Here is a 19844-nt window from a genome sequence, read left to right on the forward strand (position 1 = left end):
GCAGCATCTCCCCTGTTTATATGCCTAGCCCGAAATCCCAATTCCGCAACCAACAACAACAACAACAATACCAACATCAACAACACTATTATCCATACCAATATATTCCATAAACATCCCACACAATGTTTTTCAACATACAATAACAATATACACTTCCTTTATTCCCAATTAAGGAGCATAATCTCATCAACACACCAACACCTTACATACCATCTCTATACATGTAAATCAGCCCAGCCACACAGCCACAACATGCTCAAAATAGTCCATAAACGCAACACCTATAACACAACACTTTATGACTTTTCCTCCATAACTACTTTCACTTTTAAGACTTGCTAAACCTTCAAATCTACTCAACATAAGAGATGAGGATGAAGAACATACATTATACTTGAAGAAACTCAGCCACACAAAATTTCTTCAACGCCAAACATACCACAACATCAAGTAGAAGCAAGAACAATCACCTTTCATGGACTAGTTTGGTGTAATCTTGTTAAATTCTTGATTTAAAAAGTTTGGTGTAATCTTGGTATAATCTCGTAATCTTGTTAAATTCTCTATTTAATGGGCTATAAATGTTTGGGGGTTGTGTTGGGAAGTTTCTAAGACTTTTGAGAAGGTAAAATGCTGAAAAAATGGAGTTAATGGGGTATTTATACCCCTCCTAAGTCGGTTCCACTGACCTTCTCAAGTGGGACCCGCGGATGCCATTTGGCAGCTTGGAGTCTTTATCTTAAAATGGGTGTAACTCTTGATCCCGATACCATATAAGGGCCCATGACCTATGGCTGGAAAGCTCTTTCAATTATCCACAACTTTCATTTTTGGTGTGTTTCCAAATTCCAAATTTATAATAGCGTTTTGGCACCTCCAAGTCAGATCATCCGAAAACGTATCCTTAAATTATCCTTTTGGAGGGCTTATGCACATACTTGGCTTAAGGGTCCTTCTTAAAACTTGCTCAACTGCCCATGTACTGCTCATATCACCTTTCATATATCCTTTATAAATGTCCGACATGTGGGCGCCACCTTAATCTACGGTTACGAGGGCTATTTATCAAGTGACGTGTTAACTGATTTATTCCATACGGTCTCCAAATGTATATATATATATATATATATATATATATATATATATATATATATATATATATATTCTTATACTCAGATCATATAATCTTCATCCCAAATCCTTGTATAACTTTTCTCTCCCTTGAGCTCATACTAAGCCGTCTACAGTCCTGGTCACGAAATTTTTCGGGGAGTAACATCCTTCCCCCCTTAAAAAAATTCGTCCTCGAATGTTGTAGTTTACAACCCACAGCATCTCCGTTGGTTCGTTCCCTGCCTCTTAGAATCCGATCGCCGTATCTTTATACTATACATTGGTCAGTTTCTTCCTGGGCTCTTAACTCTTTCATTGGACTCATCTATGCACTTCATCACCTCTTTGTCCTTATGTACATAAACAGATATCAACTCGTATCCCGCGCTGGTTCTGTTTCCTTTATCGTAGTGTTGATTTATCATGCCCTAATCGCTCGTTGTCTTGCAAGTACTCTTCTCTTTTTTTTCACTCCTTGTCTCCCTACTAATGGGTAAATCCCGGCTGCGATGCCCTTTTTGTTCATCACCCTTTCAATCATTCTCTATGAAATTATTTTGAAGGCCTTTCTCTCTCTCTTTATTACTCTTTAGAATATGCTGGGCCTGGAAATCACATCTCACGTCCGCATGAAGTATTTCTTGATCCATCGTAAATCCTTTTTCATACCTGCTTGTGGTTTGCTTATCTTTAATTTATTTCTACTCCCACTTAATACATTCTTTATATGCCATTACGTCCCGAGTGTTGGCCTCTTTAACCTAACATCTTTCTTTCGTTGGACTTTTGACAACGCTACACCTCCTTTCAAAATTAGATCTGCTCTTCCCCATTTTTAAGGGTGTTTTTACACACTAATAACTCCTGAGTACCGGTAGTCATTGGCCAACCCTAACGATCTTCCAACTCATTTGGTCTCTCATAATACCGGAGTTCTCTCATCGTATATCTTGACCCATTTTTTTCTTTTTGCTAGTCGAGGGTTTTGCATTTAGACGAAGCGCTTATGCATTACAGATCCATTCTCGCTGCCTTGTTTAAGGCCATTCTACTTCCACCTTTTATGACTGAACATTTACCGAATCAACGGGCTAACGGGAACAGTGGAATCCATCAAAACATTTTACGGAGCGTTTGGTCACAGTTTTGCTCTTTTTATCCCTTGTCTTTCTCCATAACAATTATCACTGAAATTCTTCTTACTTTGGGTTTCCGGTTTCACTTTGCGTCTACAATATATCATTGAGAGTTAATATGCTACACTCTTCCACCTCCACTATCAATCCTTTTATTCACTTAGCTCACTTATCCAAATTTTTCCTTGACTACTTGTTTGCGTCCCACCTATGCGTTATAGTTGACATTCTAATCCTTTTACTTTCTATATACTCAATTTCTTCTTTTTCCTGGCGCTATGGCATAGGACTTTCCAATTCTAACATGTAGTGAAAATAGCATCAACTTATCTTGTAGCATTTGCTACTTGAACTCCTTTACCCTGTTCGATTAATGCCTTTAGTATATAGCAACACCGGTTGCTGGGACACACATACCAATTTGGCGCGGTCACATATGGGACATCATACCTATACATATATGTGGTTACTAACCCCCCACTTACAAAGTATCTCCAAATACTATCCGAACTCATCCTATTTCTAGAGCTGTGATGCACCTTCTTTCTCACCACCGATCTAGTCCACCCTGTCCTTCGCGACCTCTTAAGGTTTCCAACCACTCCGCATACTCCAATTTCCCTTAGGCTACTCTAGCTTCTCATCTGTGCCTTATCTCTGAATTTGTAAGACTTTTAGTACACTTCCCAGGGGGTCACCCATCCTAGTATTACTCTCACCCCAGCACGCTTAACCTTGGAGTGCTAATGGGATCCGGTGTGTTAGTGCTGGTATGATCGCATCCACCCCACTGCGTGACCTTTATCACATAACCTAGAACAAGCTGAAATTCTAACGGATTCCGATAAATTCTCGTAATGCATCTCCCTCCAGATTAAAAGGATTCCTTACTCTTCCAACGAAGCAAATAATATCTTAGCCTTTGAAACTCCCGATGACAATCCATCAATCAACATATACAACTGCTTCCAATTCCTAAATGTTAAGATTCCTTGTAGCGGTAAAACATCTTAACCGCAGTTATCTATAAGTACATTGGTTATCGGTCCCTACAAAACTTCCATTTGTCAACTATCAATCGTATCCTGCAATAGTTTGTACGCACATAAGAAGTTCCAATAAAAGACTCATATACTTATAGCCGGCCTGTCCTCCACTCGATCTGAAGGGCTGTAGAGTGAATTATCTTCCACATCGTGCTTGCACCATTCTATTAGCCATCTCATCATGGAGATTGTTTGTATGGTTCTATGTTATATACTCTTGCAATTGATATAATTAGCGCCTTGAAATTTCACAAGGGTTCATTGCCACCAGCTTGTTTCGACCAACGCAATATCCTTGAATCCTTTTTTGCGATCTTATCGCCGTCTACTTTCATGGCTTCTCCTTGCATTTCATTAGCTCATCTTGCTTCATAACTCCCTATTACTTTTCGATTGCCCCTTTTTCGGGTGTCATAATTCCTCCAATACCTTAGTCAGTCCTTGTGCTCGTACTCAAGCTTACTTGTTCCCCCCCCCCCCCCCCCCTCCCTTAAAGGTTTTACCTTATAGTGTTGTATTTCATTGCCATTCTCGATCGAAGTTTATGGGGATACTCAAAGTAGTGATGTGCCCAACTATATGTCCAGCCGAAATAGTACTCCACTTGTGGCGTCCTCTTTATTTTATCATCCCATATCAACTTGTCCTATCCCTTTAATCAATCCGTAGCAATCATAGACGTATAATCTCTGTTATCTCTTAAATCCTTGGTCCTCATCCCTAAATTTTAGGAAAATTTGGACAGAGTTTCCCTTATACTTCTTACCATCCATATCCTGCACGCAGCCCAGAAAATACATGTAATGCCTCACAGGGGTCAAATATATACATGCGTAACACACCTTAGCCTCACCGGGCTCTCAATATCCAACAGAAATGCAAAGATGACGAAACTTACCTCATGCGTCACAACTCGAAAGATACTTGAACTTTTATCAATCCTCCTTGTATATTTCCCTAGTCACTTTCTCTTCCATTCGTTGGATATATATTTCAATAATACTTGCAACATTCTTACCATGTCTGACTTATAATCCTTTTTACCATTACTTACCTATGTACTGATTCCTTCAACTTCTGTCATCTGCAATCTTACAACTGAACTGATCATTAAATTATACCTGCAACTAATTCCCCCTGCTTTACTATACAATCAGCTTATCTTGATTATGACCGATTTATTCTCATAGAAGATGCACATCTTGATGACGTAATTTCAACAAAGTGACTTACCTCTCTAATCCCAATATCATCATCCTCTTCCTTTGTCAACACCATTCTTCCGCTGAAATTAAGGGTTACTACAAGGAATTTCATTACGTACCCGGCCCATTATAGGACTCGGTAAAATATATAACGTACTCGGCCCATTATGGGACTCGGTAAAATATATAGCGTACCCGACCCATTATGGGACTCGGTAACATATATATAATATACATACTCGGCCCTCTAGTGAGGGACTCAGTGAACAATACAATGAAACTGTGCACGAATACGTACCCGGCCCGGGACTCGGTGAAGAGATACATTAACAATATGCACGAATACGTACCAGGCCCTCTAGTGAGGGACTCGGTGAAGTGACACATTAACAATATGCATGAATACATACCCGACCCTCTAGTGAGGGACTCAGTGAAGTGAGGCCATAACAATGTGCACGAATAGAATATTAGGAGCAATCATGTACAAACTGAATCATCATTTGAGACTCGATAGAATAATTAGAATGAACCAACACTTGAGAATTAAACACAACTGTCATGTCAAGTACCACAAAGAACTAGAGTTCATTGGAGTCATGAATGCTCATCGCTCGCTCGTTTTTTGTAATTCATGCCAAAAAGAAAGAAGGGATAGCTTTACATAAACCTTGAAGCCTTTAGAAGTAGAGTCATCATCAATGAATAAAATTGAGAAAATCTAGAAGTAGCTCCACATTCTCGTATTTGCTTTGAAATCATAAACTTGAGTTCTTAAAACACAAAATCTTCATTATTATTGTCACCTTCGTGAAATCATTCTTATCTTCGACATCATGCGAAGCTTTAAGAACCATGGACTTTTAGCTTTTGAAAACAAGAAGGTTACGGAAACATTTATGAAATCAAACCATAGGAATCATGCCTTTGAAAGAAAGGGACGAGCCTTAACATACCTGTTCAACCTCCAGTTATCCACACTTATTCGTCCGAATTCGTGAGTCTACATTGAAGAGGATTCACACTATCATTAAACTCATCATAGTATACTTATACTAAACTTTCAAGTCAAACTACTCTATATTCCGTCGAAAATCGGGCAGCATCTCCTCTGTTTATATGCTTAGCCCGAAATCCCAATTCAGCAACCAACAACAACAACAAAAATACCAACATCAACAACACTATTATCCATACCAATATATTCCATAAACATCCCACACGATGTTTTTCAACATGCAACAACAACATGCACTTCCTTTCTTCACAATCAAGGAGTATAATCTCATCAACACACCAAAAACATTAGATACCATCTCTATACATGTAAATCAGCCCAGCCACACGGCCACAACATGCTCAAAACAGTCCATAGACACAACAACTACAACACAACACTTTATTACCTTTCCTCCATAACTACTTTCACTTTTAAGACTTGCTAAACCTTCAAATCAACTCAACATAAGAGATAGGATGAAGAACATACCTTATACTTGAAGAAACCCAGCCGCACCAACTTTATTCAACGCCAAACTTACCACAACATCAAGTAGAAGCAAGAACAATCACCTTTCATGGACCAATTTGGTGTAATCTGGTTAAATTCTCGATTTAATGGGCTATAAATGTTTGGGGGTTGTGTTGGGAAGTTTCTAGGACTTTTGAGAATGTAAAAAGCTAAAACAATGGAGTTAATGGGGTATTTATACCCCTCACCGATCCTCTCAAGTGGGACCCGCAATGGTCATAACTCTTTATCCCGATATCGTATGAGGGCCCACGACCTATGGTTGGAAAGTTGTTTCAATTATCTACAACTTTCATTTTTGGTGTGTTTCCAAATTCCAAACTTATAATAGCGTTTTGGCACCTCCAAGTTATATCATCCGAAAACGTATCCTTAAATCATCCTTTTGGAGGGCTTATGCACATATTTGGCTTAAGGGTCCTTCTTAAGACTTGCTCAACTTCCCATGTACTACTCATATCACTTTTTATATGTCCTTTATAAATCTTCGACATGTGGGCCCCATCTTAACCTACGGTTACGAGGGCTATTCATCAAGTGACGTGCTAACTGATTTACTCCATACGGTCTCCAAATGTCATATATATATATATATATATATATATATATATATATATATATTCTTATACTCAGATCATATAATCTTCATCCCTAATCCTTGTATAACTTTGTTCTCCCTTGAGCTCATACTAAGCCGTTTATAGTCTTGATAACGCTAAATTTTCCAGGGTGTAACAAGTTCCTTGTTCACCCTATTCCTCCTTGATAGCGGTTAGAATTCTACAGCGTTGTTCCTAGGTCAAATAATTATCCCACCATCCTTTCAATTGGCCAGTAAAACCAGCAATAATGATTTCAGCAATGTTCCTATCATTATTTTTATTGTCTTTGCAAATTGTGTTGTACATTAGCATTCTATGTACCAGGGTATAAATTTGTCTCTCGGTATAACCATCAATACTCCATTCATAAGTCTCTTTACCACTATAATTGTTCGTAATAATATGATCATGTTCTTCGAGCAATACATCCTGAGGAGTAGGACGAGGATAGTATAACATCCTTTGTGAAGGTTTATGGGCATAAGCTTCTGATGTCTTATTAATTTTTTCCGACGCCTTCTATTTATGATCAGAAAGGTCAAAATCATCTGCTTCTGCTATTAACGGACTAATTTTTAAACCTTTAAATCTATCATGAAGCGATTGTTCCAATTCTGAAAAGGCTTTTAACTTAAAATCTTTGATCTCAGGAGGAAGCTGCACAGTAAGAGTGGCGATAGTTTCCTGCTTTTTCTCTTTAAAATTAGCAGAATGATGTGAGTGGCTTTGTCATGACCCAGTTTCTCTAAGTCAATCGGGCACCTACCTTTCACACCTTGGTAGGCGAACCCTTATCCCAACAATAGTAAAATCATGAATAAATAAACACAAAAAAACTTCACAACACACCACGATTGAAGTGTGGAATGATTTTCTCTCTTCTCTCTCCTACGTCCCCATGCAACCCTAGCTACTAAACCCTAATTTAGCTATGGCCACCTTGGCCGCTGGCCAGCCGTCACCAACAACTAACATTGTACAATACCCACCCCTCACTCACCCGCAATCTCACGATATTCAACCAGCTCTCCCGTCCACTTCCTCTTCTCCAAATTATGCTCAAACCCTCGTGCATGGAACAATTCCTACGTCCAAAGTCCACTGTGACCCCATACCGATGAAGGAGGTATCATATGTTGATGGCATCCCTGTGGTGCGTTGGACAACTGCTGAACTATATAGGATGGAGCAGGTTGAAAACCTACAACATGCCATTGTTGGTAAGTTTTCTTATGGATGGCCGGAGTTGCAAGAATTAAGAACTATTATCCCTCAACAGTGTGGTGTGAAAGGAAAGTGTGATATTGGTCTCTTGAGAGATAGACACTTATTGATAAGATGTTCTCTAATGGAGGATTTCATTAATATGTCCTCCAACGGTGCTTTTTGGTTGAAATCTAAGGATGGTTTTACGTATCAAATGAGGCTATTAATTTATAATTCTAACTTTAAGGTTGAGGAAGAAACGCCAATAGCCACGGCTTGGATCTCTTGTCCAAATCTGCTTCCCACGTATTTTGTGAAAGAATCTTTGTTTACTTTGGCATCTGCAGTTGGGAAACCCTTAGTATTGGACATGGCTACCATAAATAAAACTAGACCTAACTGCGCAAGGGTTAAGGTTCAAGTATATTTGCTATCTGATCTTCCTAAGTTTGTATTGATGGAAATTGAAGATGAGAAGTCTAAGGAGATTAGGGTCAAAAAGGTGCGAATACAATATGATCATTTGCCAAAATATTGCACAGAATGCATGTTGCAAGGTCATGCAAATGAGGACTGTCGAGTATTGCATCCTGAACTGGTAGCAAACACAAAAGACGATGCAAAGAAAGAGGAGAAGGAGAAGGAGCATGAGAAGGGGGATGTATCAAACATGGCTACAACATCTACAGTAGGAAAAGGCAGAAGACAGCAGGGATGGAGATGTCCTGTCCAAACATATGTGCCTAAAGTTCTATCAAGTGGGAAGGTTGTTACTTATCCTGTAATAAATGACAAAGGAAAAAACAAAACTAAGATTCCTGCAGAGGCTGGGAACAAGAGTGTTCTTGCTATTGAAACTGCAGTTTCTACACATAATAATTTTGATGTGTTAGAAAAAATCATAGAAGGAGAATTCGATAGCAATGTAGAGTATAAGGGAGTAGATGATAAGATCAAGGAGGTAGAAAAGGGTAAGTCCGTTGATAAGAAAGGAATGGAGGACAATGATAAAAATATGGTATCATGTGTGGCAGTCAATGATAGAGAAGATCTCAACAATAATTTTGAAAGGAAAATGGATTCAAATGGTGAACAAACAGGCCAGACAACAAAAGATGTGCATGAAAGTGTGGGAGATATGGTTGATGAAGGTCTCATTGCTGTAGAGGAAGCTGATCCTCACAAGAAGTTAGAGGACAGAACTGCAAGTGTGGGGTACATTAGTGACAAGGATATCATTGATGTTGAAGAAAATGATCCTGACAAGGATTTAGAGGACACAAGTACAAGGGTGGGGCACATGATTAATGAGGGTGTCATTGCTGTTGAGGAAAATGATCTTGGAAATGCATGTGAATTTACATGCCATTCTAAGCATGGACATGCCTCAGCATTTATCATGGAGCAGATAGAAAAGGAGGTCCCAGATGGTGATGATACATATGAGCAGATGGAAAACCTAAATGATTTGCATGCTATAGAATCAGGTGAGGTTGAAATGCAGACTGAGGCTGGTATATTGGCAAATGCCAAAGGGGATTTGGAGGTCGCAGATAATTACATAAATCACACATTAAATCTCCTATCTTTGGATCAGGTACAGGAATGTGATTTCTCTCCTGATAATAACATGAAGTAGAGAGATTTGAGCATCTCAATTAATGACAATGGCATTGGTTCATTTCCTCCCGAGAGGGAAGTGATCAAGGATTTGGCAGTGGCACAAGTGAAAATGGACAATGTCCAGTCACTGATTCATCAGAGAAAACAATCTCCTTTGAAGGAACTGCATGATGTGATCTCTCATAATATTAATGTGGGAGCTGAGGTGGAATATGATGAGGGCAAGAACAAATTCAATGAAAGTGAAGAAGAGGTTTCAGTGGAGCAGGTTTTTAGTAATGTGGTCAAAGAACCTAGCATCTCACCAAGATCTAGACAGAAAGGCTCTAAGAAAGGAAAGAAACAAGTAATCACAGATACTATTCCTATAAGAGTGGTACCAAGGAGAGGTTGTAAGCCTATTTTTAAATGATGATGAAGACACTCTTTTGGAATATCAGATCTGTGAACACACAACAACCTTTTCACAGAGTCCAAATGCTGCACAGACATCATAAATTCACCATTATATAGCTTTAATGGAGCCTTTTCAACACTTTAGGCATATTCAGGGATTTAGAAGGAGATTAGGCATGACATATGCCCATTACAACTGCAATGGTAAAATATGGTTCTTTGTAAATGATAATGTGGATGTAGATATCTTGCAGGATCTAGAACAACAGATTACTATAAAGTTGTTTTTCCAAGAGTGGAATAAGTCACTAATGGTAACTATGGTCTATGCAAAGTGTGATCATCTGGAAAGAATAAGTTTATGGGATAGTCTGTATAGTTTAGCTGATCAAATGGAATTGCCTTGGTTGGTAGGGGGTGATTTTAATGTTATTATGAATGAAGATGAGAAGATTGGTGGTTTACTTGTATTTCCAGATGAATATGAGGATTTTGCATTTTGTATTAATTCATGTGAGCTGTTTGATATAAATCATAAGGGGAGTTTGTTTACTTGGTGGAATGGAAGGGCAGGTAGTGACTGTATTTTCAAAAGATTGGATAGAATGATTGCAAACTCTAAACTACAAGATTGGTTTGCACATATGGAGGTGCAACATTTATCAGAACTGGCTCAGACCATGCTCCTTTGCTACTTACATATGCTGAATCTTCACATCATATAAGGAAGCCTTTCAGATTTCTAAAATTCTGGACAGAACATGAATCCTTCTTAGAGGTAGTTAATCAGGCATGGATCACAGATTTTGAAGGGGATGATTTTATCAGATTCAAGTTGAAATTGAAGAATGTGAAATGTACCTTATCTGATTGGAGTAAGGCAACTTTTGGTGATATTTTCATGCAACTAACAGTAAGGGAAGAGGTGGTGAGAATTAAAGAACAATGTTTTGAAGAAGATCCTACTCCTATGAACAGGATGGTCCTACAGCAAGCACAAACAGCATTGAAAAAGTATGTTCATTATGAGGAAGAATTTTGGAGACAAAGTTCACATATGACTAGTTTTGCATAGGGTGACAGGAATACAAGGTACTTTCATAGTATTGTGAATGGGAGGAGAAAGAGATTGCAGATCAGAAGAATTCTGAATCAGCAAGGAGTATGGATAGAAGGGGAGTCACTTTTGGCAGAAGAAGCTTGTAGATTTTACCAACAGCAGTTCTCCCAAGAGGTTGATCCTTTAGATTTTCAATTGCTACAATATGTTCCTAGTATGGTGGATCAGGATACTAATATTCAGGTAGTAAGCATGCCAACTTTAGAGGAGGTGAAGAAGGTTGTATTTGAATTATCTGCAGATAGTGCTGGTGGTCCAGATGGTATGATTGGAATATTTTATCAGGTGTGTTGGGACATTGTTGGTGCTGATGTATACAATCTTGTGAAAGCATTTTTTGATGGCCAAACTCTTCCTAAGTCAGTCACACATACCAACCTGGTACTGTTACTAAAGAAGAACAACATTGAGACCTTTGCTGATATGAGACCAATCAGTCTCAGCAACTTCATCAATAAGGTTATTTCTAGAGTGGTTCAGGATAAGCTGGAGGGTATTCTACCTTCACTGATATCTCCTAACCAGTCTGGATTTGTTAAGGGCAGATGTATCATTGAAAATGTCCTTCTAACTCAAGAAGTTGTGACTGACATTAGATTAAGAGGAAAACCAGCTAATGTTGTACTTAAGCTTGACATGGCTAAAGCATATGATAGAGTATCATGGAGTTACTTGATCAAAGTTTTAAGGAAGATGGGATTTGCAGAAATATTCATAGATATGGTGTGGAGGTTGATAGCAAATAATTGGTACTCCATACTCCTTAATGGTCAAGCTCATAGTTTCTTTCATTCCACCAGGGGTGTAAAACAAGGAGATCCTCTTTCTCCTGCTTTGTTCATCTTATCTGCTGAAGTTTTATCTAGAGCATTGAATTCTTTATTTGAGAATAATGACTTTAGAAGTTATGGAATGCCCAAATGGAGTGCAAATCTAAACCATCTGGCATATGCAGATGACACAATAATTTTTTCATCTGCAGATGCTAGATCTTTGGAGTTAATTATGGAGGTACTACATGCATTTGAGCAGGTATCATGCCAACGTATAAATAAAGGAAAGAGCTCATTCCATGTACATAGTAAGGTGTCTAATGGGCTGATACAACAGGTGGAGACTATTACTGGTTTTAAAAGAGGCACTTTTCCTTTTACATATTTGGGTTGTCCTGTCACACATTCAAGGAAGAGAAAGGCTGATTACAATGATCTAATCAAGAAAGTCAAGAATAGGCTGCAGACTTGGAAAGAAAGATTGCTATCATTTGGAGGAAAAGCTGTTCTGATCAATAATGTATTAATGAGTATGCCAATACATTTGTTGTCAGCCATCAAACCTCCAAAATGTGTTATCAATGATATGCACAAAATCTTCTCAAGATTCTTCTGGAATAATAGTGAGGAAGGCAGAAGAAGACATTGGTCATCATCGCTAAACTTGTGTAAGCCAAAAGAGGAAGGAGGAGTAGGCTTTAGATCTTTGTTTGATGTATCTAAAGCCTTATGTGCAAAACATTGGTGGAAATTCAGGACAACAAATACTCTATGGGCAAACTACATGTGGATCAAATATTGCAAAAGGCACAGTCCTCAGACTGTGCAGTGGAAAGGAGGTTCTCAAGTATAGAAGGCTATGATAGAGGCTAGAGATAATATAGAGCAAGAAATATGGTGGGAACCAAGGAGTGGAACTGCAAATGTATGGTTTGACAACTGGACAAAGCTAGGGGCACTATATCACATTATTCCAGATTATTTTGGAATAGATGAGGGTGTTCAAGATGTAAAAGAACATACGTTTCAGGTTGGTTGCAATATAGGAAAATTGCAGCAGTTGTTTCCTATGGATATTGTGGATCATATATTGGAAGAATTGCACTTTCATGAACCAAAAGAGGAGTGGGATATGCCAAGATGGATGATGACAACATCAGGCAAGTTTACTGTAGGCACTGTATGGGAATTACTGAGGAGTAAAGCAGTCAAGTCAGATGTTTTTAAGAATATATGGATATCAGGGGTGCCTTTTAAGATATCTTTCTTTTTCTGGAGGTTGTGGAAGTACAAAATACCAGTTGGAGAGGTAGTAAGAAGGATTGGGGTAGATACTGAGGCAACCTGTTATTGTTGTGATCATAGGCAATATGAAACTGTGGATCATTTGTTTGTTACAGGAAATGTTGCCACAAAAGTTTGGACTTATGTTAAAACTGCTGTTGGCATCACAACATAGTTTCAACAAGTCAGACAGCTCCTTCAAATCTAGTGGAATACAGATTGTCCCTCAAAGTTCAGAACCATTTTTAAAGCTATTCCAATAGTCACCATGTGGCAGATATGGAAGTGCAGGAATACAGTCCCACATGGAGGGAGGATGTCCATCAACAAAGTGATTTATGAGATAAACATGGTCATATATCATTTGTGTAGAATGAGGTTTCCAGGGCAGAACAACTTACCAAAATGCATACCTCAAATTCTACAAATCTTTGAAGTATACAGGCCAAGAATTGTAAGCAAGATAGTGAAATGGGATTTTCCTAAGCCAGGATGGTATAAATGTAATTCTGATGGAGCTTCTAGGGGAAATCCTGGACCAAGTTCTGTGGCCTTTTGTATTGGAAATGCAGTAGGTGATTTCCAGTATGCAGCAGCAAGAAAGATATCACATGGTTCAAATTTGATAGCAGAAGCAAGGGCACTACATGAGGGGCTTAAGTACTGTGTTACACACAGTCTGTTACCAGTGGTGTTGGAAACAGATTCAATGACTATGAAGATGATAATGGGAGACTCCATGGAGTATATCAATGATCATAAATGATATCTCAAGGTTGAGGAGGGATAAGGAAGTAAGGGTGGAGCATGTGCTGACAGAAGGAAATGGACTGGCTGATATTTTAACTAACTATGCTTTTGATTTTGCAGGTGATCATCTTTTTCAGACTTTTACTTCACTTCCTGTGAATGCAAGAAAAATTCTAAATACAGAGAAGTCACATATACCATACATGGGGATCAGGCTTGCTAAGGACCATCACATCCATGGAGATTAATAACAAGCTGGAGAGCAGTAGCAGCAACAAGTTTTCATCTCAACATGCCATGAATAGCACATGGACCTGTATGAAACTATCTTTGGCAGTAGTATAAGAGTGGTACTAGCTTGTAGCTCATTCTCTTGTAAGATTGCTAAAGATTGGTTCAGTCAGGAAACTTGCAACTTTGGAATAATGGCAAACAAAGGTCAACATCAAGACAAGGAGATAACAGCTACATCTGAAGGAACATGGAGGATTTCTACTCCATCCTGGAAGCCTGAATATGTATTCATTTTGTTTTTGAACCATAGCACCTGGTGAGAGCTTGTAGGTGTTTGAGATGGTATCAACACAAGGCCAGAGGATCTGCAGTAGATTAGTATCCATATAGTCTTTGGATGTGTTTTCCTTTTTAGTCCTTTTGTTCTTTTTTTAGGATAGTTTCATTTGGCTTTTCTTTTCTTTTCTTTCTTTACACTATTGTACAGAAAACTTACTATTTTTTTTAATAAAACACTGCCAAACATGGTTTGGTGCCTTTCATGCAAAAAAAAAAAAAGAATAAATAAACAAATAAGTGGAAGATATTAAAAATACATAAGTCTGATGATAATAATATAGAAACATGCGGAAGTAAGGAAAATACATCAAATCCACCCCGAGTCTGGTAACCATACAAGAGCCTCTAACTAGATACTACAAGTCAGAAAGTAATAAAGTATATAAATAGTCTCAAAATTATGTCTTAGAACAGAAATAAAGACATCATAGATAGAGGAATCTTCGGGCAGCGAATGTCCCCATGCTCACGTTGAAGACTCTAATCAGCAGATCCTCGAATAGCTATCAGCCACGAGGTGTAGATGTCAAACCCACCTGGAACTCTGCATTCGTAAAAGAATACAACAAGTGCAGGTCAGTACAAATAACAAGTACTGGTAGGTATCATAGGCCGACTAATATTAGCTAACATATATCAAGGCAATAAAGTAAAATAAACAGGTAAATCAACACGGTACAAGTCAAACACAAGCAGGAGCTAAGTACATGTCCTCACCTATGTTATAGCATCTAAACCCAAGTATGCCGAGTCCCAATATATCAATCCAAATCAGTATATCATAAGTACATCACAAGAATATCATAATAGAAGCCATAGTACAATGCAATGCAATATTGAGGAGGGATAAGGAAGTAAGGGTGGAGCATGTGCTGACAGAAGGAAATGGACTGGCTGATATTTTAACTAACTATGCTTTTGATTTTGCAGGTGATCATCTTTTTCAGACTTTTACTTCACTTCCTGTGAATGCAAGAAAAATTCTAAATACAGAGAAGTCACATATACCATACATGGGGATCAGGCTTGCTAAGGACCATCACATCCATGGAGATTAATAACAAGCTGGAGAGCAGTAGCAGCAACAAGTTTTCATCTCAACATGCCATGAATAGCACATGGACCTGTATGAAACTATCTTTGGCAGTAGTATAAGAGTGGTACTAGCTTGTAGCTCATTCTCTTGTAAGATTGCTAAAGATTGGTTCAGTCAGGAAACTTGCAACTTTGGAATAATGGCAAACAAAGGTCAACATCAAGACAAGGAGATAACAGCTACATCTGAAGGAACATGGAGGATTTCTACTCCATCCTGGAAGCCTGAATATGTATTCATTTTGTTTTTGAACCATAGCACCTGGTGAGAGCTTGTAGGTGTTTGAGATGGTATCAACACAAGGCCAGAGGATCTGCAGTAGATTAGTATCCATATAGTCTTTGGATGTGTTTTCCTTTTTAGTCCTTTTGTTCTTTTTTTAGGATAGTTTCATTTGGCTTTTCTTTTCTTTTCTTTCTTTACACTATTGTACAGAAAACTTACTATTTTTTTTAATAAAACACTGCCAAACATGGTTTGGTGCCTTTCATGCAAAAAAAAAAAAAGAATAAATAAACAAATAAGTGGAAGATATTAAAAATACATAAGTCTGATGATAATAATATAGAAACATGCGGAAGTAAGGAAAATACATCAAATCCACCCCGAGTCTGGTAACCATACAAGAGCCTCTAACTAGATACTACAAGTCAGAAAGTAATAAAGTATATAAATAGTCTCAAAATTATGTCTTAGAACAGAAATAAAGACATCATAGATAGAGGAATCTTCGGGCAGCGAATGTCCCCATGCTCACGTTGAAGACTCTAATCAGCAGATCCTCGAATAGCTATCAGCCACGAGGTGTAGATGTCAAACCCACCTGGAACTCTGCATTCGTAAAAGAATACAACAAGTGCAGGTCAGTACAAATAACAAGTACTGGTAGGTATCATAGGCCGACTAATATTAGCTAACATATATCAAGGCAATAAAGTAAAATAAACAGGTAAATCAACACGGTACAAGTCAAACACAAGCAGGAGCTAAGTACATGTCCTCACCTATGTTATAGCATCTAAACCCAAGTATGCCGAGTCCCAATATATCAATCCAAATCAGTATATCATAAGTACATCACAAGAATATCATAATAGAAGCCATAGTACAATGCAATGCAATATTGTATGAAATGTGAATGCAAATGCATATATGCATCGTACACATGTACTCCGATGATGGAACATCACATCTAGGCAGCACAACCCTTTGGGGACCCGCAAAGTCCATGTACCTCACGATTCCAGCAACAATCACGGTAATCGCTACCTCACGGTTCTGGTAACAACCTCGGCAACCGCTACCACTCATCCTCAATTTCGGGACAAAAATCGAATATCGGTCCTCACGTCACTCTCATCCAACTGAGCCCAGCTCATACAATGTTACCTTAAGTATCATCAATGTATCATCAGTATATCATGAAGGATGATAATGTGTGCGATGTATGAGTTCAACGTCAATAATCAACTCAATATTGTGGTTTGTTGAAACGACTGTTGTGGTAGATAATTGACTGAGTGAAATTGTGGATTAGTGACTCTACATAGGGTCGGAACTTGGACTTGCGATTATCGGGTGAGATTATTGAGACTGGACAGACTTGTGATTTAGAAGCTTCATCTTAGGCTGTGATTTAGTTATGGGATATTATGTGACTTAAATTTAAGTATTATGTGCCTATTTGTTTATCTTGTTGATTTTATTCTTATATACGCGAACTAATCTTAGTCTGCCGATGGTGCTTACCAGTACATAGTGTTTGTACAGATACTACCTTGTTGCACCCTTTTAAAGTGCAGATTGTGTTCTAGAGATTTCACCCATACCGCATCTCTAGCTTAAAGCTAGTTTGCTTGATTAGATCCGAGGGTTAGCTTCGATCCATGCCATGCTGCCTGAAGATCTTTCTTTCCAGATGTCTCCTTTCATTCCAGACATTATTTGTTATTATATTTGACAGTTATTTCATTCTTTAAACATTGTTGGTTGGAGTCCTTGTACGATGACTTTTAGATTTTGGGAATATATAATAGTTAGGCTTCCGCACTTATATTATTTATCATTTATGACGTGGTTAGACTATTTATTTATTCACTTATTTATTGATTGTTAGAGTATAAATGATTAAAGAAGTTGAAATTGGCTAGTGATTAATGGGTTAATGGGTAAGGGTTCGTATAATGATATGTTTGGTCGTTATTGTGTTTTTACCATTTTTGCCCTTGTTGACTCATCCCCGAGCCTTGTTAGTACTATTTTGACCCACGGGGACTGAAAGCACAGTTCCCTAGGCACCATTTTGGGTTTTGGAATGACTTTTAGAAAATTTGGTCTTAAAGCGAAAAACTTTTGACTCGAAGTTGACTTTTGGGTAAATGTTCCCGTAAAGAAATTTTGACAGTTCCATTAGGTTCGGTTGGTGATTTATGACTTAGTGGTGTCATTGGTTTGGTTCCAGAAGGGTTTGAGTGTGATTTCGGTCATTGGTTGAGAAACTAGTTAAGTTAGAATTAGAGTTGACCATGGTGGGTCAAGATGGTCCCGTGTTGATATTTCAAAAGTTCTAATAAGTTTGTATGATGATTTTGGACATGTCCACAAAGTTTGGTTAAATTCCGATGAGTTTTGGATAGGTTTAGATTGCACGGTGATTGTTTTCGATTTCGACGTCGATTTGAGCATAAAGGGTACCATATTGAGCAAACGGCCTTTGATTCGTGTTTCGACTGAACCATTATATCCATATCATAATTTTGGAACCATAGCAACTGAAATCATCAAGTTTCGACATCGTATGAGGGAATTATGGTCATTTTACTAAGAATTGGGTTGTCAGATTTATCAGATTAATTACGAAATTGCCACTAAATTCGTATTGAAAAATCTATATTTTGCCAAACATTGAAACCAACATATCCCCTTCATTATAAGGTCAAATGGAGTGATTCAAAAGCCTAACTTAACTGGAATGTCACAAGAAATCCATTGGAGGCATCTAAAGCATGTTTTGGGATCGTTTGGCACTAGAAACGAGGCAGAACAGCTGGGCATTTTTGCTATTTAATGTTGTTTGGGTTTCTCTCTTGAAAGATTGAGTTTGGGAGAACTCAAGTATGTTCTTCAAGTTTCTTCCATAGGGTAAGGTCTAAACCATAATCTAGGTATTTCCTTTGATTCATTCCCTAGGTTTAAGCTTTAATCCATAATTTCTAAAGTAGGAAATTAGGGGTTTTCATAAAGATGGTTTGATGGGTCTTTCTTGAAAAGTTAATAAATTGGTTAGACTTCTTAAGTTTCTTTAAATGACGAAACTGATTGTGTTTATGCTAGAATATGATATATCTAAGGTTGTTAATCATATGCCTTCCATTCTTAGTGGTGATTTTTTGAATTTAAGAGTCAGGGTTTATACCAAAAAATTGGGGTTTTTGATTAGATTTCAAAATTGGATGAATCATTGAGTTAATTTAGCAATTAGTTGATGGGTTTTGATCACCTAGTGTTTAATTGGATAATTTATCCCGAAATTTTCTGTTTTGCAATTGTGGGCCCTATTTCCCCAAATTCTAGGGTTGGTTTTGACCCAATTTGAATGATAGCAATAAAAGTATCAATCTTCATGATTTTTAATCTAGATTTCGAATATGAATAGACTTTCTTGATCTCGAAGCTCAAGGAAAGGAAAGGCTAAGGTGTGATTGTTGGTTATATTATTGTTCGGCCTTCCAGGTAGGTTACGGTTTACCCTATGGTGAGACTTCGTTTAGCGAAGCATATATTTAGATGATATTATCGGAGATAGCATGTAAACCTTCAGGTATAAAGTTGGGTGGGATATTGCCTTAGGGTTTGGTATTGCTTGTGACTTGTTTGATCGGGCTAGGGGCCTGTAGACTCCATAGGACCCTATTTGGTACTTTGTGTATAAATTGGTGGATTGTTTATTAATTGGGAGTAAATCGGAAGGATAAAATTACTTGATATTGATATTGGTACTTAGTGTATGCCTCGTTATTGGTATAGCCATTTTGGGATAGTTGGCTCTTATTGTTATGAAAAGTGGAGATTCATTATGATTACTATGTGGATCACTTGTTGACAATATGGGTGCGTTGTTATTGACACCTAATTTTCACCTCATAAAACGCGTATTCCAATTTTCAAATTTCCCAAGTCCAAGACGGAGTAAGGATGCCTTTTAAAAATTTAAAAATTTAAAAATCCCGAGAAAATTGCAAAAATTGACATTTAATTATTATTCTGTAAAAATTGACAATTACAAGAAATTACGAGTTATTTATGTTCATAAATGTAAGTCAAAAAGAAAATGTGTATCCCGCTTCGTCTAAATTCGGGAAATTCAACAATTGAAACGACGTACGAA

The 19844-nt window shown here is 37.9% G+C and overlaps 1 pseudogene; it reads right to left on the minus strand.

The window, feature by feature from the left end:
- Positions 1–2917: 2917 nt before the first annotated feature.
- LOC132604832 (5S ribosomal RNA) lies at positions 2918–3036 on the minus strand (annotated as a pseudogene).
- Positions 3037–19844: the final 16808 nt, after the last annotated feature.

This window comes from Lycium barbarum, chromosome 7 (genome assembly GCF_019175385.1).
Source record: "Lycium barbarum isolate Lr01 chromosome 7, ASM1917538v2, whole genome shotgun sequence".
Lineage (NCBI taxonomy): Eukaryota > Viridiplantae > Streptophyta > Magnoliopsida > Solanales > Solanaceae > Lycium > Lycium barbarum.